We start from the raw sequence: 22,689 nt of genomic DNA, 5'->3' as shown, positions 1-22,689 counted from the left end.
AGAGTGGTCTCTCTTTGACATCTCTGTGAACCACTCTTTCTTGCCTTTTCCATTTTTTTTGTTCTCAGTAAGGAAAACAAAATCCCAGAAAACACTCTTTTCTTAATGGACTGTTGCTTTGCATACACTGGGGATTTCAGCTGTTAGATTGTGTGAAAATGAAGCAAGAGACATCGGATGGTGTGACGACTAGAAGTGTTAACACGGTAAATACCAGGAAGGTTGGAAGCGTGAGCTAAAGCAGTCTGAGGTGAGGGGGGCGGGCGGAAAAGATGAGACAGCTGGGAGAACCAGCAAGAAAAATGGCCAGAAAACATGAGGGAGCTCAACAAGAGAAGTGCAGCCCAAGGAAAATAAGAATGCAGGGGAAGGAAGCATCATAAGTTATGTTTTTCCAATATTCACAGTATGCATGCGTGCTAAGTTGTGTCTGACTCTTTTCGACCCCATGGACTGTAGCCCGCCAGGCTCCTCTGTCCATGGGATTCTCCAGGCAGGAACACTGGAGTGGGTTGCCATTTCCGTCTCCAGGCTTCATAGTATACCTTAGCCCATATAATTGCTGTACCATTGAGCATATGTAGTTTTGAGTACTATGTACACATACCATTGAGTACTATGTAGTTTTCTTGGAGCACTTCAGTGAAAGGCTCAATATTGAAATTTTAACAGAAGAATATGTCTTTGTTTTGAGGTTGATATCTATTATACTGACAGTTTTTTTAAACCCATTATAGAATTCAGCAGAATTAATAACAAATAGCACATATTTGTTTAGAGATATATTTGATTCTTTAACCAAAAGGGTATCACATTGCTAACATTTAATATTTGGACAAAGACAGGGTATGATGTATAATGAACTTGATTAATAACTAGTTTTGTAAGTCTGTCGAGAGGAAACAGCAAATTGCTCTCTTCCTGGAAAAGTTTCTGTTATTTGAACCTAGGGCTTCCCCAATGGCTCAGCGGTAAAGAGCCTGCCTGCAAAGCAGGAGACACAGGTTGGATCCCTGGGTCAGGAAGATCCCCTGGAGAAGGGAATGGCAACCCACTCCAGTATTCTTGCCTGGGAAACCCCATGGGCAAAGGAGCCTGGCAGGCTAGAGTCCATGGGGTTGCGAAGAATCAGATACGACTTAGCAGCTAAACAACAGCAGCAATTTGAACCTAATCCCGTTCTAGGAAACATGAGGACTCACTTTCGTAAAACACTAGAAATAAGCATGGCCCAAAACTGGGTGAGATGGCTAATATAATAACAAATGAAGGAAACAGAATTGGAGAACATCTTGACATTGAACACAGTGACCTAAATCTAAGGCAGATATAGCACAGGGATGTCAAGAGCACCTCACTACCACTGCCACCAATTAACTTGCAAAAAGGCAGTAAAGAGAGATCTTTAGTCCCCTGGGGCGGGGGAGATGATACATGAAGAGGACCAAGTTGGGAGGACACAGAGAAGGTAGGAGGAGACATGCTGGGGGCTGAGTCTTTCAGTTTTTGACATTCTCTTATTCGAAGGCAGTTCTCCAGATGAATTAGCACTGCACCCGTGAAGAGGAGCACAGGACTCTTACATGTGTCAGTCCAGATACTACACTTTTATTTAGAAAACCTAATCTGTCAAAGCTATGGTTTTTCTAGTAGTCTTGTACAAATGTGAAAGTTGGACCATAAAAGAGGCTGAGTGCCAAAGAATTGATGCTTTTAAATTGTTCTCCCTATAGCAGGAAATACTTCAGATGTTTAAACCTACCCACAGTGTGTAAGGCTTCCGCCCATCACGTTCTAAGTCTTGCCCACAGTCGTCTTGCTCAGTGCTGACTGAGTGTTGGTTGAATTTTGATCTCCCACGCTAAGAATGGTATTGCCTCAATGCTGACCACTGGGATGACCTCACCGCTACATTCCAAGTAGCCTTCCTTACCATCCAGATGTAAGATCCGGTATCCCAGGCATGACTCCAGTTTCCCAGGAGACTCACTGCTGGATCTTCTAAGTTGAACTCTTTCTCTTCCCATCTGTCTCTTCCCATCTGTCTCAGTGTCTAGAACTCATAATCTACTTTGGATACCATGATCTATCATGATCTTGCCAAGAATTGTGCCTCTTACCCTGCCTCCTTGCCCAGTGGCAAGATTCTGTAGCCATGACTGGACCTCAAGGACGGTAGTAGGCACCTTCCTGATTCCCCGGCTTGTTGCTCCTTGCTGTGAGAGCTCTGCTGTCCCTGTGATAGCTGGGTCCTGAGAATTCCCCTCCCACCATCCCTGAAACCCAGATGAGGATGATTTCCTAAATCAGATCGAGGTTACCTTGTCCATCAGATGTTGTGTTTGGTTCCTGAGTTGCGTTTTGCAGCTGGATTGGGCTCTCTGCCTACTCTGCTCTCGTGAGCAGGCCTGGCCAGGGCTCAGCTCCTCTCTCTTTGCAGCCTTTGTTCTCTTTGGGTCATGCTAACGGGTGAAAGGGTTAGTCACTCAGTCAGGTCAGATTTTTTGCGATCCCATGGACTGTAACCAGCCAAGTTCCTCTGTCCATGGGATTCTCTGAGCAAGAGTACTAGAGTGGGTTGCCATGCCCTCCTCCAGGGGATCTTCCCTACCCAGGGATCAAATCTAGGTTCCCTGTATTGTCGGCAGACTCTTTACTGTCTGAGCCACCAAGGGAGTGAGTCATGCGAAAAATGAAAGTGTTAGTCACTCAGTCATGTCCGACCCTTTGTAACCCTATGGACTCATGTCCGACCCTTTGCCACCCTATGGACTGTAGCCCACCAGGCTCCTCTCTCCATGGAATTCTCTAGGCAAGCATCCTGGAGTGGGTAGCCATTCCCTTCTCCAGGGAGCGAACCAGGGAAGTGAGTCACGCTAGATGATACTCAAAACTACACTCTTTGAAATGGAGAAGGGGACACTCAAAGGCAGGAGAACAGGGCTTTCTTTAAATATGTGTCTTTAAGTATTTTAGATATTGCCCTGTAGAACAGTACTGGACTTGTCCTGCATAACCCTAGAGATTAGAACCAGGACTCAAACTAGTCTACAGCCACAAGCCTTCCTTACCCCTAGCTCAAACCTAACAGTGCTTCCCAGATACAGAAAGGGATTCCTTCTCAAAGCCTTTCTTTTGATTTATTTATTTTTTGGCTATGCTGTGTCTTCATTGCTGTGCGGGATTTTCTCTAGTTGCAGCAAGTGGGGGCTACTCTTCATTGCAGTGTGAGGGCTTCTCTTGTTAAGGAGCACGGGCTCTAGACTGTGTGGGCTCAATAGTTGGGGTGCAAGGGCTTAATCACTCCAGGGCATGTGGGATCTTCCCAGACTAGGGATCGAACCCATGTCTCCTGCATTAGCAGATGGATGATTCACTACTGAGCCACCAGGGAAGCCCCTAGACACCTTTCATTATGGGAGGGAATCCATGATAAGCTGGAATAGCATGTTGAGGTTTTGTTTATTGGTTTATTTCCATTTTGCTGCAGTTGTTTAATCACTAAGTCATGTCCAACTCTTTGGGACCCCACGGACTGTAGCCCGCCAGACTCCTTTGTCTACGGGATTTCCTAGGTAAGAATACTAGAGTGTGTTGCCATTTCCTTCACCAGGGGATCTTACTGACCCAGGGATCAAATCCACATTTCCTTAATTGGCAGGCAGATTCTTTACCATTGAGACACCAGGGAAGCCCTTATTTCCACTAGAACATGGATAAGCTAGTGTTTACTTAGCTGGCATTTGCACATGTGCTATATTGCCATGGTAATACGTCGATCATGAGAGACCTACAGTCCTACTCCTTTTTCTGTCTTCAGGGACTGCAAGTGAGAGCAGCTTCATTACTGTAATATCCTGGAGTCTGCTCTGATTTTTAAAAACTCATTCAAACAGTGAATAAATATTGAGTGATTATTGTATCTTAGGCACCGTGATTCATTGCTTAGAGCATTTAACTGCTATTTTTAGCTGAGTATATTTTGACATTGCACTCACGAGCTAGAAGTTACAGACATTGGAGAAAGGGTTCAAGTATCAATTGAGGTTGGATTTATAGGTCACCTTTAAATTTCTTTTAAATTTGAGAATTATTCATTGAACTCCTTGAGTAAACGTCTCCTTATAAAGGAGCTCCTTGAATCTAATCTCATATTGACTAGATGTCTGGCCTGTCAAGCTTGAATTTGGAGTTGAGTTGCTCAGATCTGTACTACCAGATCCCAGTATTTATCTACCCAGATCGCAAGGTTTGCTAACGGTATCATCACTGCTGCCCTAGGAGGGGCCGTAGGGCATAGTTTTCAAGAAGTATTCCTCTCCCTACACCTCCTTTCAGCAATGGCAACTGGGCCAGGCCATCTGTCAAGTGTTTAACCAATCCCTTGGGGGTCACAGTGGCCCAGAATCCAAATTCTATTTTAGCTCCTCTAAGAGGCTTTAGCTAGAATGAGCCTTCAGGTTAGTCACCAAAATTCAAGTCAGTCCTAATGAGGTGGGTAAACCTGGAGCCTATTATACAGAGTGAACTAAGTCGGAGAGAGAAAGACAAATATTGTGTATTAATGCATGCATATGTAATCTAGAAAGATGGTGCTGATGAACCTATTTTCAGGGCAGCAATGGAGATGCAGACCTAGAGTACAGACTTGTGGACACAGTGGGGAAAAGAGAGGGTGGGTCGAGCTGAGAAAAGAGTGTGGAAATGTATACATTTTGCCATATGTAAAATAGATAGCAAGTGGGAATTTGCCATGTGACACAGGGAGCTCAACCCAGTGCTCTGTGACAACCTAGAGGGGTGCGATGGGGTGGGGGATGAAAGGGGGTTCAGGAGGGAGGGAACATATGTATACCTGTGGCTGATTCATGTTGATGTATGGTAGAGGCCAACACAATATTGTAAAGCAATTATCCTCCAATTAAAAAAAAAAAAGGGAAAAAAAAACCCAACATGAATTCCCAGAGTCCATTTGTTGGAGCCTCTTATGAATGACCTTATCCATGTTAAGACCCTGGTTAGAGTCCCCATGAGAACTATCTGTCAGAGAAGCTGGTGGAGAAGAAGTGCTGAGCTTGGCTTCTGCTGATTTAGTGTGTGTGGTGGTGGGGCGGGGTGGGAGGCAGTCATAGTTGAGTAGATACCTGGTTTCAGAAACCCTGAAATTCCATTTAGCAGAAAAAAGAAGTCAGCGTGGAAAAGATAGGATTTCTGTTTGACTAGAGCAGTCATCGTTTGCAGTAATTAGCTGCTGTCCACACTCAGAGATAGTCACGGTCTGAGATGGGACCTGAAGGAAAACTTGGTCCACACAAAAGTATATTCAGGTTGTCTCAGTCAGACTGTGATAGTTTTCAGTGGAGCTGGGTGATCCTGCTTTAGTGCAACAACTCCAGGGAGTCCAGCAAAAATTACACTTGGGTTTGCCCTGTGCTGTGTTCAGTCGCTTAAGTTGTGTCTGACTCTTTGCAGTCCCATGGACTGTAGCCCCTCAGGCTCCTCTGACCAGGGATTTTTCAGGCAAGAATATTGGAACAGGGCGCCATTTCCTCCTCCAGGGGATCTTCCCGACCCTGGGATTGGACCTGCATTCTTGTATTGACAGGCGGATTTTTTACTACTGAGCCACCAGGGAAGCCCCATTTGGAGAAATGTCTACTCAAATCCTTTGCCTGTTTTTGGTTGGGTTGTTTGTCTTTTCATCATTGAATTATAAGAGTTCTTTGTATATTCTAGATAAAAGGTCCCCAACCTCTGGGCCACAGACCAGACCTTCGCAGGTTAGGAAGCAGGCCACACAGCAGGAGGTGAGCGACGGGAACAATGAAGTGTCATCTTTCTCACCATCGCTCACTCACGTTACTGGTTGAACCATCCCCCTCCCGAATCTGTGGAAATACTGTCTTTCATAAAACCTGTCCATGGTGCCAAAAAGAGGTTGGGGACCGCTGCTTTATCAGATATGATTTGCACATATATTTTTTCATTCTTTGGGTCGTCTTTTCACTTTCTTGATCGTATCCTTTAAAACATAAAAAACGTTTTTGATTTAGATGAAGCTTAAATTATCTATTTTTCTTTAATTATTGTGCTTTTGGTGTTACATCTAAAATACCAGTGCCAAATCTGAGCTCGTAAAGACTTACCCTTATGTCTTCTTCTAAGAGTTTTATAGTTTTAGCTGTTAAATTTAGGCATTTGATCCATTTTGAGTTAACTTTTCTATGCAGTCTGAGTTGAGGATCCAGCTTCATTCTTTGGCATGGAGCTATCCAGTTGCCCCAAAATCTTTTATTGGAAAGACTGTTCTTTCCGTATTGAATAGTCTTGGCATCTTTGACAAAAATGAATTGGCCATAGATATGCGGGTTTATTCCTGGATGCTGAATTCTGTTCCATTGATCTAGATGTCTATCCTGTGCCAGTACCACACTGTCTTGATTACCTTGTTTCCTGGAATGTTTCTAACTGGTGAAATGCATGTTCTGAAAATGCAAAATTATGTACCACTTTTATGTTATTAAATTAGCGGTCAAATAATGTGTTCAGTTTTAAAATCAGACTCCTTACTCCTGTCTCGGAGAAGGCAATGGCACCCTACTCCAGTACGCTTGCCTGGAAAATCCCATGGACGGAGGAGCCTGGTAGGCTGCAATCCATGGGGTCGAGAAAGAGTCGGACACGACTGAGCGACTTCACTTTCACTTTTCACTTTCATGCATTGGAGAAGGAAATGGCAACCCATTCCAGTGTTCTTGCCTGGAGAATCCAAGGACGGGGGAGCCTGGTGGGCTGCCATCTATGGGGTCGCACAGAGTCGGACACAACTGAAGCAACTTAGCAGCAGTAGCAGCAGCAACTCCTGTCTAGTAATACAGATAGCATACGCAAGCCAGTTAACTCCCATACATATTAGTAAGATTTGGCTTTTTAAGAAGCATGTTTGTTCTTTTCATTTTATTTTTTTAATGTAGCAGTTTGCTTTAGATAGTAAATTTTGCTCATATCACTAATGAACTCAAGAGAGTTCTCTGGGATTGACAGTGACAACATGGGAGAGTGGAGAGGTTTGCAGTTGGAATCTGTATCTAAATATATCTGTATGGCAGGAGCTCAGGAGGAGGGTTTGATTTGAAATCTAATGAAAGATTGAAAGATGGCTCTTTTCTGTCAAGCCCTTCACCCAGTGAAGCCCTGCTCTCTCTATTTGCTTGATTGACAGTGGAAAGACCTGGAGTTGAGTTGGAGAACAACAGCCCTTGACTGTGTGACTTATTCTAATCTTTTTAGACTTTCTTTCTTTTTTTTTTTTTTTTAAGGAAAAAAATAATGTAGCTAAATGCAGCAGCAAGGAAAAGTCAGCCGCTTTCTTACTTGGTAACTATCAGGGAAACAATAGATGTACCTAAAGATAGTATAAATAATCTGCTGATTCTGCTGTGGAAAATAGAAAGTCTCAGTCTAAGCGATTATGTGTGGTTCTAATAAAAGAACATCACTGGACGCAAATCTAGAAGGCTCATGTTGTATTCAGTTTTTTAGATTTTAAATCAGGAATTATACCTTAGTCTGTTAAATAATCAAGCCATTCCGAATCTTAGTCAACTTCTAGGATATTCTCCTTGGAGATTCATTTATTCATTCATTTCATCCTTCTCCCATCATCCCTCTCTTACTACTTTTATCATGGTGTCTTATGTAAAAATAGAGGTTCAGTGCAGGAGATGTTTATTAGACAATGGGAAGAGAATTGGAGAGGAAAGTGGGGTGGAGGAGAGGCAGGGCACTGGCCATAGAGCAGAGCCATGGATGTGAGATGAACTGAAGTCATCCCTGCAGTCTCCTCCATTCCTGCACATCTTCCGCATTTTCACAGTGGATCAGATGAAGGAACACTCGGGACTAGATCTGCATGTCATTCGGCCTGCCCTGTTCATGCTGCACCAAAGATTCTGCTTTTAATAAGACATTTTCACAATTAATCACAGCTTACCTTACCTCAAAGCATATATACTCTCTTCAAATAAATCACCTGTTTTATCTCAAGTTCAGACAACAGTTATTTGAATTTTAATATCACTCCAATAACACATAGATGGCTTTGTTGTAAAATGGGGACACATCAGGAAAGAGCGAGGAAATTGGTGTGTATTTGATTACACGTTGACTTGGCTGCTGTTTTGAGGCCTTTTTTTATTCATTCACTACTGTGTGTAGTTTTGCCTCTTCTTTGTAGTTTGCTTTGTTCAAGAAGGAATATAAAGCTCTATGTTTGGATTTTTACAGTGAACTAGACCAGTATCTGTCACAGTCTTTATCCATCTTTTTCTTTTTCCCTAACTTTCTTTCTCTTTGGTTATAGGCCAAGACAGAAGAGAGAACATTCAACACCACAACATTTCAAAGGGAATAGATTTTGCCAGCATTTTGAATACTTATTTGGACAGACATTTCTCCAAGGTAAATATTACCATTGTACCAGTGACGGGGGCACATCATTAGAATTTGCAGATTGCAGTGGGAGTGCACAAAGGCTTAATTGTTTCGTCTAGTACAAACCTAGAGTGATAGGAGAGAGAGAAGGAGAGGGGGCCAGAGGAAAGAAAGCCGTGCTACTGGGATCTCCTGCAGTCTCTTCTGAATGTGTTACCAGGAGAATGCCAGCAGAGTCTGGGAGCCCATTGAGCTGGACTCAGAATGTGTGGGAGAAAGGGGAGAAAGGGGAAGCTGTATTTTTTTTTTCTTCTTTTCAGTGTCTCTCAGATATTCATGAAAGCAGAAGGCAGTGTGGTCTGATTGTAAAAATAGCATTTCTTCTTTTAAGAGGAAAGAGTTGGTTAATTCCTTTTAGGGGTTAAAATAAGATTTATGCTGTTTCACATCATGGGCGGGGGGAAACCTGAATCATGGTATTTTTAGCCAACTAAGACTTATGAATATGGAAGATTTTAAAGAAATCCATGTTCTTCTTTTATAAAGATACCTACTAAGTAAATCGTTGGCTGCTGATAAATGCCTCGTGAATGAATTTTCTTGTTGGGAAGATTGTATTCTTAATGCCTCTTTTGGGGGAGGGGAAGGGGTATTTGTGTGTATGTGTGTGTGTATGTGAGAGAGAGAAATAGAGAGAGTGAATATGAGACAGACACACTAAAGAGAAATCTGTCAGCATCATACAGTATATTTCAGGGAAGTAACTCTAGGCATTTTCTTTGTGAATCATGAGCTTAGTGGGAATAAAAATGTTCACAGAGGTAGCTGAATTTCCTAGTGAGCTCCAGCATTCATGAATTAGCTGCCAATATTTTAACACAAATTGCTGTGTCATTTCTCTGAAGTTCCCCTGTTGCTCTGAGTCTGTAGCTAAAAGCTGTTTTGGCCAAGGCCTGAGATTATAGCTGATGAACTGCCTCCTTCCTTCGAGAAAGATGTTCATGGGCACGCACACACAGAAATGCAAAAATCTATGATCCAATTTAAAAGAAAATAAACTTGTCAACTTTCTCTGTTTAGCAGTTGATAGAGAGTTGACATTACTTCGTCCCGAGCCGGCTAGAATGCCGTTCCAGATTGACAGGGCGAGAAGAATGCCTTCCTCTCCAGTCCTTATTCTGCCTATTTTCTTCTGAAGGGGCTGGATCGAGGAAGTGGAGGCTGTACATTAGAAGAGAATTGTGTGATACTATTCATTCTCTGATCTGACAGAGAAGACATTGTTTATTCACTGTAATAGGGTTGCCAGGAATCTGTGCTGTGCATACAGAATGCAACAGCACAGAGCAGTGGGAAATCTCAAAATCCTGAGCAGTATATCAGCTTAGAGGTTTTTAAAATATATATATATATAAATTCTAATAGCCTCCATGACTGTAGATGCAAGTCATAATGTGGGAAGATAGTTTTCCTCGAAGTGACTTCTTCACATTGCGTTTTGCATGTCTCACATGGAAGAAGTCATTAAGATAGCAGCCTGCCTTTCTAGATACTGTAGTAACAGAAATTAAAATCATGAAAGGTGAGAATTACCTTCTAAACACACTAGACCTGCTTTGAGATTGCTCCCTGCATATTAGCATTCAGATGTCGGAATCAGTGGAAAATAACCCATGCGTGTCATGGGATGACTCACAGAAACAAGTAGGGGCTGCCTGAGATACAAGGAAAAAAGACAAACTCAAAGATGTGCCTTGAGGTAAGACGTGCCCTGCCAGAGACAGTGCAAGAAGACGCCATGCTCAGAATGCTCCAGAACTTTAAAGGCAACAACAACTATAAAGGCCAAGGTTCAAAGCAGTGCGCAAACGCTGCATTGGAAACCGAGCTGGCGGAAATGTAAACCCAGACCAAGGCTTGGGGTTTGTGCTTCTTAAAGGCTCTGTGTTCACCCCACTCCCCACCACCCTGAGCACAGCCCCAGGTGTGTGGGGACTCAGGGTGTGTATGTGTGTGCATGTGTGTTTCTTACCAGAACAGAGAAAGGTGTTGCCAGGCTGCAGGCTGTATGTTCACAAACACAGCACGAGAGCTGGTCCAGGGTGGGCCTGAGAGCAGGTGTGCGCGGCCACCCCCAGCCGTATTCATGGCCCGTGTTCTTATTTCAGAGAGAGATTTGTCATATTCCCCAGTCTCGGCTGGTATCTGTAAGAAGAACTCCCCGCATCTTTTTAGATAAGAACTGTGTGTGTATGTGTGTGTGTGTGCATGCTCAGTTGTGTCTGACTCTTTGAGACCCCATGGACTGTAGCCCACCAGGCTCCTCTGTCCATGGGATTTTCAAAGCAAGAAATACTGGAATGGGTTGCCATTTCCTTCATGATATAAACTATGCTATTTCTAAAATTAGTCTTACACACCTCATGGAGTTCTTTTACTCTACCACTTGGGACATCATTCATGTACATTATCTGCTTTGGTTTTCTTCTAAAGAAATATATATCCCCTTAAAACATATTTGACAATCTTTATAAAGTTGAATTTATTAACCATTTAAAAATATGTAAAATATATTTATATGATGCTGTTTTCAAGGAAATGCCAGAGACATCAAGAAAAATCAATCAAGGTGTTACTAAACTATTTCCCTCCATTCGTCAAGGGTACTTTTATTTTGTCTGTTTTAAAAGTAGTTTTTATTTTATCATTATCTGTTTATTTTTTGGTTGCCCCGGTCTTCGTGGCTGCTCTCAGGCTTTCTCTAGTTGCGCAAGTGGGGACTACTCTCTGTTGTGCTGTGCAGGCTTCTCATTGAGGTGACTTCTCTTATCGTAGAGCACAGGTCAGTAGTGAGCTGTGAACACGGGCTCGGCTGTCCCAGGTCATGTGGGATCTTCCCAGACCAGGGATCAAACCCGTGTGTCCTGCGTTGGCAGGTGGATTCCTATCCAGTGGACCCCCCGGGAAGTCCTGTTTTATTATTTTTAACAACTGAGTTAAGGACTCTGAAGGGAAGTAAGACAGAGATAGGGCTATTTCCTACTACTCCCACAGGGGCTCCTGGGAGGTGCTGCTAACTGGAGGGCTGGGCAGGCCCTGAAAGATGCAAAAGATGCAGTTTGTAGGGCAGTTGCTGCCTCACCTGTGATTCTGGCAGCCCTGCCTCTCGTTCTGCCTCCTTGTTCCTTTTCTGCTGGAATCCCTGGGAACGGTACATGAGGCCTGATCATAAGCGTGTGTGAGTGACAGCCAAGCTTCCATCACAGGTGACCCCAGCCCACCAGGAAGTCAGTGTCTGCATCTCCAGAAGAGCACCACCCGGCCTAGGCTCGTCTGTATCCTTGTAGGGAATCAGGCCTGGCGTCTCACAGCGAGGCACACAGGAATCTCGTTCTCACCAATGTTGTGTGTCATCTTTGTCTGTTACAAAAGGAGACATATACCAATAGAAGGAAGTTGAAGTAAACACTTAAAGATTCTATTTAACAAGCACTATATTGTATGTACAGTGAGGCAGGTGCGGGTCTTATAGCTCTTTGCAAATATTAAATCATTTAATCTGCCCGACTCCTCTACTACTACTATTAGGATGATTCCCGTGTTACTGAAGAGGAAACTGAAGCTCAGAGAGGGTGGGTAACTTCAAGGTCCCACAGGCAGTGAGGGCCGGCAGCACTGGTGGGAGGGCCACCTGCAGGAGTCTAGGCCTTAGGGCTCCGTGCGCGCCACCCCAGGTGGCTTCTGTGTCACAGCAGAGCTTGCTGTGGCAAGGACTGTCGGGGACTGTGACAGGGACTGTCACATCCCTTTGGGGCCTCTGAACACACGTGCCAGCCAGCAGAACTACACACAGTGTGTGTGACGTTGCTTGTTTGGGAACTGTCCACCCTTTGTCTCTTGGTGTTTATGTTGGGGGAAGAATTTGTAAGCTCTGTCCTTGCAGAATTCAAAGCAGGTGTGATTAATGCTTCACAGTAAACCCAGGCTTCCAGGCCCCGTGTCATGAGGTTGTCAGATGAGCTGTCCTGCACAGCATCACCCAGCAGCACTGGGAGAAAGACCAGACATGGTTGCTGTCCTTCCTCTGCACTTCTTCACTGGGTGGATCCTGTACCTTGACAGATGGTGGCTTTTATACATCTCATGGGTGGCTGATTAGTGACATGAGAAGCATAGAGGCACTGATGTGACATTATAAGCCGTAGTCATCTGGTCAAAACTCTTACATGCTTCTCACAGTGTTGGCCACGTTTTATTTTCAACTGGGTAATAGTTACATGGGTGTTTGTTGAATTCTGGTGGTGGTGGTGTTTTAGTCGCTAAGTCGTATCTGACTCTTTTGTGACCCCATGGACTGTAGCCCACCAGGCTCCTCTGTCCATGGGGTTTCCCAGGCAAGAATACTGGAGTGGGTTGCTGTTTCCTTCTCAGGGGATCTTCCCAACCCAGGGATCGAACCTGCATTTCCTGCATTGCAGGTGGATTCTTTACCCACTGAGCCACCTGGGAAGCCCATCTGTTGAATTACACTTCTTGTGAATCTTAAATATCTTAATGTATTTGGGTAAGTTTTATGTTAGCCTATTAGGATATCTGTCCGATACAAAGTTCAATGTTAAAAAAAGAAAAAGTAATGACAATCACATACAATTTGGCTTTTTATTTATTAGAAACAAACATTATTCATAGCCTTGTATATATCCTCACACTCCTCTGGATAAACTGACTACACAGACAAGTCAAAATATGTATTAATTGCAGAGAGATGCTTACAAACTGCTGCCTAAGACATTTTGTCTTATCTCGTTTTATAAGTAAACACAAAAATTATCATAGCTTGATTGTGTTTGTTCAAAGTGTAAGATACCCAGATATATGTTAATGAAAACAATTATTTTCAAGTTTGATATAAGAATATGTTATAGCTTTAAACTCATATATTTTGTTGCAAATCAGTTATATACCAGTGTGCTTTTTCAAATATTTGTCTTCAAGTCATGTATTTTATTAGATACTGAGTGTGAAGTTAATTAAATAGCACATCACTTATTAAATAGGAAAAATCAAAATAGGATTTTTAAAGTTTGTATTTAAATGAATATGACATATAGTCTTGAATAATAACTTACCTAAAATTGAGTAATTTTATTTAAGTCACTTCTTTCTTGTGTACCATAAAATGTTTAAATAATTAAGATACCTCCTGGAGAACTTTGCTAAAGTGTCACTGGACAAGTCAAAACAGGTGAAAAAGCCTTTAATAAAGCCAGGAAAAGAGGTTGCAATAATTAGTTGTATTCAGTTTAAAAGGAATCTAGCCACCCTCCAGTAAATGACTGGTAATTGGATAATATGAGGTCTAGTGAGATGCAGAAGGAAGATTGAAGTCCAGTGATACAGTCAGTTGATTAGAAGAAAGTGTGAATCCACTCTTGGCCTGCCTTACTCCACCCACATCAAATGAGCATCTCCTGTAGTTTCTTGTCCCAGCTCTCAGTAAAAATCAGCAGTTACCTCTTCAACCTAACCTCAAGTGTGCTACACAAATCCCTATACTATTTATGTTCTCTTTTCTTATTGTAAGATATACAGAGAGACATACACTGTCTTGAAATACCCATCATAAATCAGTGGCACTTCCCTGTTTTATTATTTTCTTTACAACTAAGGATGCTTTCTTCCTAAGAGTCCTATTTTTCTTAATCAAGTAAAATTTCTTAGAGTTTAATTTCCTTGTATTCTTGGACATCGGGGCTTCATTTGTCCCATCTCTTTGGTAAACTTATTAGTTTTCGTGTTATGACTTCCTTATTAACTTATTTTATTGCAGTTAATACATTTTACATCTATTATATCCAAATGAAGCTAACGAATTTCAATATGATTTAAGTCAGCATTATTATTTTCTAATAATATTCATGTTACTTGGCTATTCTAGTTTTTAATTTAAAAATCCAGTTCTCATGGGAGTAACTACTCTTTAATAAAACCTCTTAAAATTCTGAAGATTTCAATAGATATGATCTAAGGAAAAAGAAATACACATAAATGAAATATCTTTGTCTTTTTATCAATGTATGCTACACCGTTTCTCTGTGAATTGTAACTAGCTTTCATTTTCAAACTTTGGAAAGATGAGTCATTTGTAGTAGGAAGTGGATGCTAAAGATCTATGTTTGGCACCTCGAAGAACATTTTTAGCATTTGGATTTCCCTATTTATAGTACAGCGTCAGGCAGAGTGAATGTTTGGCATTTCTATAAGGGATGCAAACTTTTTAACATGCTCTGTTGTGATCTAACAATTCATTTCAGAGTAAGATGAATCAGTCTTGTTTGGAAAACGTTTTATACAAATATTGGCAAGAAGATTGTGACTGCATTTCTATGGATTTTACAAATGCAGAGTTCCCTAAAGTATAGTATATTTCACAATATTCCTTTCTTCTGCATTACTATAATTCTATATGAACTTTTATTACTCTGAACTCTCACACTCCCCTGCCCCATTCCTTACTTTTTAGACTGTTAATCCATGTTGAAGTCAGAGATCATGTTTCTCGGTCCCTCCAAGTGTCAAAAATTTTTTAACCTAAACTCCCTCTTAACCGCAGTATTTTTCTCATAGTTAAAACTCCAGATAACTTCTTTAACATATGCCCTTTTCTTTTAGATTAAGGCATTTGAGAACAGTAATTTGTAGGATTTTGCCCTTAATTGGCTAAATAGGAGAGAGATTCTATCCCCCACACACATGTCCCAACACACAGTTGAACTAATGAAAAATAGAAGAAACTAAATGTAATGTGTGATCCTGGATTGGATCCTGTTCAGTTCAGTCACTCAGTCGTGTCCAGCTGTTTGTGACCCCATGGACTGCAGCACGCCAAGCCTCCCTGTCCATCACCAACTCCCAGAGTTTACTCAACTCATGTCCATTGATTCGGTGATGTCATCCAACCATCTCATCCTCTGTCGTCCCCTTCTCCTCCTGTCTTCAATTTTTCCCAGCATCAGGGTCTTTTCTAGTGAGTCAGTTCTTCGCATCAGGTGGCCAAAGTATTGGAGTTTCAGCTTCAGCATCAGTCCTTCCAATGAATATTCAGGACTGATTTCCTTTAGGATGGACTGGTTGGATCTCCTTGCAGTCCAAGACACTCTCAAGAGTCTTCTCCAACACCACAGTTCAAAAGCATCAATTCTTCAGCGCTCAGCTTTCTTTATAGTCCAACTCTCACATCCATACATGACCGCTGGAAAAACCATAGCCTTGACTAGATGGATCTTTGTTGGTAAAGTAATGTCTCTGCTTTTTAATATGCTGTCTAGGTTGGTCATAGCTTTCCTTCCAAGGAGTAAGTGTCTTTTAATTTCATGGCTGCAGTCACCATCTGCAGTGATTTTGGAGCCCCCAAAATAAAGTCTGTCACCGTTTCCACTGTTTCTCCATCTATTTGCCATGAAGTGATGGGACCAGATGCCATGATCTTTGTTTTCTGAATGTTGAGCTTTAAGCCACATTTTCACCCTCCTCTTTCACTTTAATCAAGAGGCTTTTTAGTTCCTCTTCACTTTCTGCCATAAGGGTGGTGTCATCTGCATATCTGAGGTTACTGATATTTCTCCTGGCAATCTTGATTCCAGCTTGTGCTTCATCCAGTGCAGCGTTTCTCATGATGTACTCTGCATATAAGTTAAATAAGCAGGGTGACAACATACAGCCTTGACGAACTCCTTTCCCTATTTGGAACCAGTGTTGTTCCATGTCTAGTTCTAACTGTTGCTTCCTGACCTCCCTACAGGTTTCTCAAGAGGCAGGTCAGGTGTCTGGTATTCCCATCTCTTGAAGAATTTTCAAAAGTTTTTTTTTTTTTTTTCCAGGAATTTTCAAGAGTTTGTGGTGATCCACATAGTCAAAGGCTTTGGCATAGTCAATAAAGCAGAAATAGATGTTTTTCTGGAGCTGTCTTGCTTTTTTGATAATCCATTGGATCCTGAAAGAAACCCAAAAAAGGGACATTAGGTAAAAAACTAAGGAAATCTGAACTAAGTATTGTTGTTTAGCTAAGTCATGTCTGACTCTTTTGTGACCCCATGGACTGTAGCCTGCCAGACTCCTCTGCCCATGGGATTTCTCAGGCAAGAATATTGAAGTGGGTTGCCATTTCCTTCTCCAGCGGATCTTTCCGAGAATTAAATATGGACTTCAGTTAATAATAGTGTACCAACATTGGTTTATTAATTATAACACATGTACCATGTTAATGTAAGAATTTAATAATAGAATAGAAAGAGTACAGTAACTATATTTATACCTAATGTAGTAAATGGCTAGAGTTGGCCCCAGCCTTTTTGTCAGAAGAGGAAATGGGATAGAAAGTGATAACTAATTCTCCTTTTGCCAAGGTCCTCTAGCAACACAGCCACCTGTTAACAGAGGTCAGTCCCAGGCAGCCACAGTGACCATGGGGCTGTTATCTTCCCTGTGCCTGTCTCCAGAGACATGAGAGGTTGGTAGCTCAGACTTCCTGGGCTTGAGTTCTAGCCATTGGGTACTGGGGGCTTTGCTTGACTTGTTAAACTCTCTGGCCCTTGTTTTCCATTTCTGTGAAATCAGAGTCAAGCCAGATTTTTCTCTCCTGAAAACCATGGCTTAGAAAAATTCTGACTCTCTGAATATGTGCTGGAGGTTTATTTGTAATTACAAGTATGGAATTTATTGAGGATAAAATTTTGGTACGGAAGCAGTTTGCACGCATTTATAGTTTATGGCATAAGTTATTATTTATCTATCATTTTCTAGCACTTTTGTGCCCTGCACCCCACCCTCAAAAAAGTCCTTAAAAATAATGCTGTTGCCATGTGAGAGCCACTTACACATTAAGAAGAAAAGACCACAGTTTTTTGAAATACCACATTGAATCTGAACTCAAAATCATATTAAACATTAAATTAGACCTTAATTTGTGATAAATTGTTATTCATATAAGGTGCATTTTCAAACAAAGATTTTAGGTTAATGTGCTTGCTTCCCAGCTGGCACTAGTGGTAAAGAATCTGCCTGCCAATGCAGGAGACACAGGAGATGGGGGTTTAATCCCTTGGGTCAGGAAGATCTCCTGGAGGAGGAGATGGCAAGCCACTCCAGTATTCTTGCCTGGAGAATCCCATGGACAGAGGAGGCTGGCGGGCTGCAGTCCCTGGGGTTGAAAAGAGTCGGACATGACTGAGCTACTGAGCAGGCATGCATGCTTCAAAGTAATTTAGTTTGAATTTTTTATTTAATATAATTTATAGTGTTATGCGGTGCTTTAATTTAGGGCAATAAAATTTTGAATACCCGATTATACTTAAGGCCTTGGAGACATTTAAGACCATGCCACGTGTTCATATTATGCTTGTTGAGTTCATCATCAGGAAGTTACTCATCCAATAATTGTTCCTTAATTCCTTTTGAGTCAGTCATTGTCCATTATAAGAAATTATCATTTTCTAGCTATGGGTCTCAGTGCTGTGTTTTGATTAGAGGCATATAGAAAAGAAAGTTTACTTAGGTCTTCTTTGAAAGTTAAATCCAGAGACTTCCCTAGTGGTCTCGTGGTTAAGAATCTGCCTGCCAATGCGGGGGACACTGGTTCAATCCCTGCTCCAGAAAGATTCCACGTGCCACGGGACAGCTGAACCCATGCACCACAGCTGCTGAGCCCTCTTGCTCTAGAGACCATGCTGCACAGCAGGAGAAGCCACTGCACTGAGAAGCCCAAGCGCTGCAACTGAAGGGTAGCCCCCACTCACTGCGACTAGAAAAAGCCTGTGTGCAGCAACAAAGACCCAGTGCAGCCATAAATAAAGAAACAAAAATTCAAATGGGGGATACATGTATACCTGTGGCCGATTCATGTTGATGTATGGCAAAAATCATCACAATGTTGTAATTATAAATAAATTATTTTTTTTTAAATCCAATAATAATCACTTGACCAGTAGAAGCACTCTGGGGAGGGATTGAATAGTGGTTCTCAACTTTGACTAATTCAATAAAGTCAATCCAGGACCTTTTTTAAAAGTCCCTGTGTGCAGAATATACCCCAAACTAATTAAACCTATTGTCTGTCTAGAGGCATTTTAAAAAATTTCCCAGGTGTTTCTACTGTGCAACCAAAGTGAAGAACCATTAGCCTTAAGACAGTGGGAATACCTCTTGTGATGGTCTTTCTATCACATAATTCTCCTACTCTTTGAAACTGGGTGACTTCAGTAGCTCTGATCATTTTAAAAGTGTCTCCTTTCAAAGAGAAAGAAGCTTGCCAATATTCAGGGGGGAAAAAGAATGTCCCTTGCCCTAGATCTCCACCTCACAAACACCAGGAGAGTTTGTCCTGATTTTGAAAGGGTTCAGGAGAAAAATCTCCTGCGTGCCTCAGTGCCACAGTGCTTCCTCTGGCTTTTGTTTTGTTTGGCATTTCAGTTCACATACAGGATCAATGAGAACTAACATTTATTGAGCGCCCCTGGTAAGTATCAGGCCCTGTGAATATGGCTCTGTCTCACAACCAGGGGAGGTAGGAGTTAAAAATAGACTTCTGTTTTGTTTGAAAAATCTTATCTCAGTGTAATTGAATATTTAATCATTTATTCGTTGATTGAACTTTTATCAAATACGTGTGCTATTCTAAAAATAAGGTTAAAAATGCTAGAAAAGTACAAAGGGATCTGTATCTATCATCTTTTTTCTTCATAACAAATTTAGTGGCTTAATATGACCCGATTATTTAGCTTTTGATTCTGCAACTGGCAATTTAGGCTGGATTCAGCTGAGCAGTTCCTCTGGTCTCAGCTGGCCACCACATACAGCAGTGTTCACTGTGCTTTGGCTTTGCTGATCTTTGCTGGGTCCTCACATGTCTAGTGGCCTCAGTGGGACAACCTTGCTGATGGACTGCTGGTCAGTATGGTTTCTCACCCTTCAGCAGGGCTAGCCTAGTCTTGTTCACATGATGCAGTTAGGGTCACCTATAAAATGAATGCATGTAAGCAAGGCCTCTTAGGCTTCGTCTCAAAACTGAAACCATATCATGCATGGCTGCCACATTTATTGCCCAAAGTTAGTCACAAGTCCAGTCTAGATTCAAGGGGTAGGGAAGTAGATTTTATCTCCTTTATATGATATGAAAAGTCATATTACAAAGGGTGAGGATAAAGGAAGGAGTGAGTAATGGTGGTTATTTTTGCAGTCAACCACAGGTGGGAAACTCTAATTCTGTCTTGGACACAAGGAAGGTTTCTGAGAGGTGGTTGCATTTGATCTGGTTTAAAAGGTGAAAAATAAATTTAAAATATATTTGAGATGAAAGCACTAGAATGGACAAAAGTATCACATTGCAGTTTGCTTAGTGAAAAACAAAATGGAGATTTTAAGTTTCTTAAATGTAGGAAATATATCTAGCCCAACACAGAGCCTGTAGGAGGCACTTAAGGTAGGCGTTTTCATTTGTATCAAAAGAGTCAGCACAATGGAACTGAGAGTGTAGGCCCATGAGACAGATGTAATACTTGATAGCTTTCCCACTTTACTGGTTAAGTGACCTTGCACAAGTTACTAACCTTTCTGTACCTCTCTTTAGTACAATGATGAGAATAATGCCTGTTTTTATCAGTTCGCTTTGCTGCATAACAAAGCACTCCCAGTTTAACAGCTTAAAACAACCACCATTTACTTAGCTCCTGAACTGTCTGGGTTTATGTTTGGCATGACTCAGTTCTTTTGGTTTCAGTTGGGTTCACATATGTGTCTATAGTCAGCTTCCAATCTCAGCTTCTGGCAATTGACTGACTACAGAGGGACAGTGAGGCTGACTACAGAGGGACAGTGAGGCCACATGTGTCTCATTCAACAGCCTGGTCTGGACTTATTCACAGGGAGCATCAGCAAAGTTCCAAGAGTGAGAGCCGAAACATGCAAAGCTATAGTCTTGGTTCAGAACTGGTACTCTGTTGCTTGCACTGCATTCCATGAGACAAAGGCCAGCCCAAACCTAACCCAAAGGCTTGCCAGAAATTAAGGGTTTAGAAATATACATTTTCATCACTGGAAGGAGCTACAAAGTCACAGTGCAAGGAGTGAAGATACTGGGAGGGGTAGACTTGTGGCCACTAATACAATCTTCTACACCTACCTGTAGCTCACAACAATCCTATGAAGAGTAAGTGAAATATAACAATCTTTCTAGGTAAATAATTGTTGTCCAACTCTTGTGAACCCGTGGACTGTAGCACTCCAGGCTCCCCTGTCCTTCACTAACTCCCAGAGTTTGCTCAGATTCATGTCCACTGAGTCAGTGATGCTATCTCATCCTCTGCTGCCCCCTTCTCCTGCCTTCAGTTTTTCCCAGCATCAGGGTCTTTTCCAGTGAGTCAGCTCTTCACATCAGATGGCCAGAGTTTTGGAGATTCAGCTTCAGCATCAGTCCTTCCAATGGATATTCAGGATTGAATTTCCTTTGGGATTGACTGGTTTGATCTTCTTGTAGTCCAAGGGTCTTCTCAGCACCACAATTTGAAAGCATCAGTTCTTCGGCTGTCTTGGTGAGGCTCCAAGTTAAAAAGAATCTGGCAAGCAGTGGATGTTGAATAAGTAGAAGCTGTTAATTTTCCCTTACATATATTAAAAATCAGATTTTTGAGGCAAGTTCTTTAATTGCCTACTTGTAAAGAGTATCAAATGAGCCTCCAAATGCTATTTGCAAAGATTAAATGTTATATATTTTTTTCTCTGTTGCAGAAAGATAATATAAGTAGCGGAAAGCACATTGTCTACGACGGCATGTGCACCTTGGCACAGAATTCAGGTGTCGTCACCTGAAGAAGCGAACAAAGCCTGGCAGCCGAAGCCAGACAAAGTCACAGCTGTTCAGGAAAAAGACATATTTAATCGCTATGAAGGGTCAACTCAGGAAAAGAATCAGAGACAGTAAAGTGTGATATTTCAACTCCCAAAATATTAAAAGCCTTTTTAAGGGGTCAGAACTTATTTTTAAACCTATGCAAAGGAAGCAAAACCTTAATAAATCTTTATTGATTTCTTTCACTGTTGTGTTATAACTATTTTCACAAAACCAGCCAAGCCCCATATAATTCCAGATTGATCCACAAACTGCTCTTGGATCCCACAAATTGGACTCAGTGGAGATTCATTTATGTAGCGGCTAGAATATCCGTAATCAGTGATATTAACTGGGTCAAAAAAAAAACAACTATCTCCTTTGAAATAAATAGAGCATCAAAGGTTATTCAGGAATGTACAGGATAGAAATAGGGCAAATGTTCATTGAGGATGGTGTCTGCTTTTTAAAACTGTGGAACTTGAAGCTCTTTAAGGTAAAGAATCTGCCTGCTAATGCAGGAGACGCAGGTTTGATCCCTGGGTTGGGAAGATCCCCTGGAGAAGAAAATGGCAGCCTACTTCAGTATTCTTGCCTGGAGAATCCCATGGACAGAGGAGCCTGGCAGGCTGTAGTCCATGAAGTAGCAAAAGAGTCAGACACGACTTAGCAACTCAACAACAACAGCGACAACAAAGATATGTCCCATGATCACTGGGCCCTGCAGCCTGAGCCCAGCTTGCATCACCCAGCCCCCCCACTCTCCAGGAGCCCCAGGACCTTCAAAAAGCCATCTATCTGCTTACACTTAGCTTTCAAGCACTGAGTTTCCACTCTATTGCAGTTTCTTTTATGATTTTAGAAAGTCCTAATGGTGGAGTGATTGAGACCCATGGCTCTCATCCTCATCTCTCTCACTTTCTCTCTGAGTGATGGGGAGTCAAGGATAGAGACGGGGATGATGGAAAACTCTATAAGCCTCAGTTCCTACTCCATCAACCATGATCCTACAAAGATACTTATGTTTCCATGGTGGTTCTGTCACATTCATAGTCCCAAATATTGAATCCCAGAAATGCAGGATAAAAGAAAGTGAAGTGAAAGTATTAGTCACTCAGTCATGTTCGACTCTTTGCGACCCCATAGACCGTAGCCTGCCAGGCTCCTCTGTCCATGGAATTCTCCACACAAGAATACCAGAGTGGGTTGCCATTCCCTTCTCCAGGGGATCTTTCCAACCCAGGGATCGAACCCAGGTGTCCTGCATTGCAGGTGGATTCTTTCCCACCTGAGCTACCAGGGAAGTCTGTAGGTTAAACAGATTATCAGAAAGAAAAAGGCAATAGAAGGTAAAAAGTCCAAATCTACCCAATCCA

General features: G+C 41.9%; 1 protein-coding gene across 5 annotated transcripts in view; it reads left to right on the top strand.

Annotated features, from left to right (window-relative positions):
- PAG1 (phosphoprotein membrane anchor with glycosphingolipid microdomains 1) overlaps positions 1–22,689 on the top strand; it is a 152,910-nt gene that overhangs the window by 85,584 nt on the left and 44,637 nt on the right. For 3 of the 5 annotated variants that reach the window (XM_010863400.1, XM_010863399.1, XM_010863401.1), the window contains one exon: positions 8,363–8,460. The exons of 1 other annotated variant lie outside the window; for it this stretch is intronic. The gene's annotated coding sequence lies outside the window, so the exon portion shown is untranslated. Of the gene's footprint in view, positions 1–3,540; positions 3,576–8,362; positions 8,461–22,689 lie in introns of those variants that run through there. One more of the 5 variants, XM_010863402.1, reaches the window with a different exon arrangement.

This window comes from Bison bison, unplaced genomic scaffold (assembly GCF_000754665.1).
Source record: "Bison bison bison isolate TAMUID 2011002044 unplaced genomic scaffold, Bison_UMD1.0 scf7180017864491, whole genome shotgun sequence".
Classification (NCBI taxonomy): Eukaryota; Metazoa; Chordata; class Mammalia; order Artiodactyla; family Bovidae; genus Bison; species Bison bison.
The sequence above is the reverse complement of the archived record's forward strand: the minus strand, read 5'-3'. Positions and strand labels throughout refer to the sequence as shown.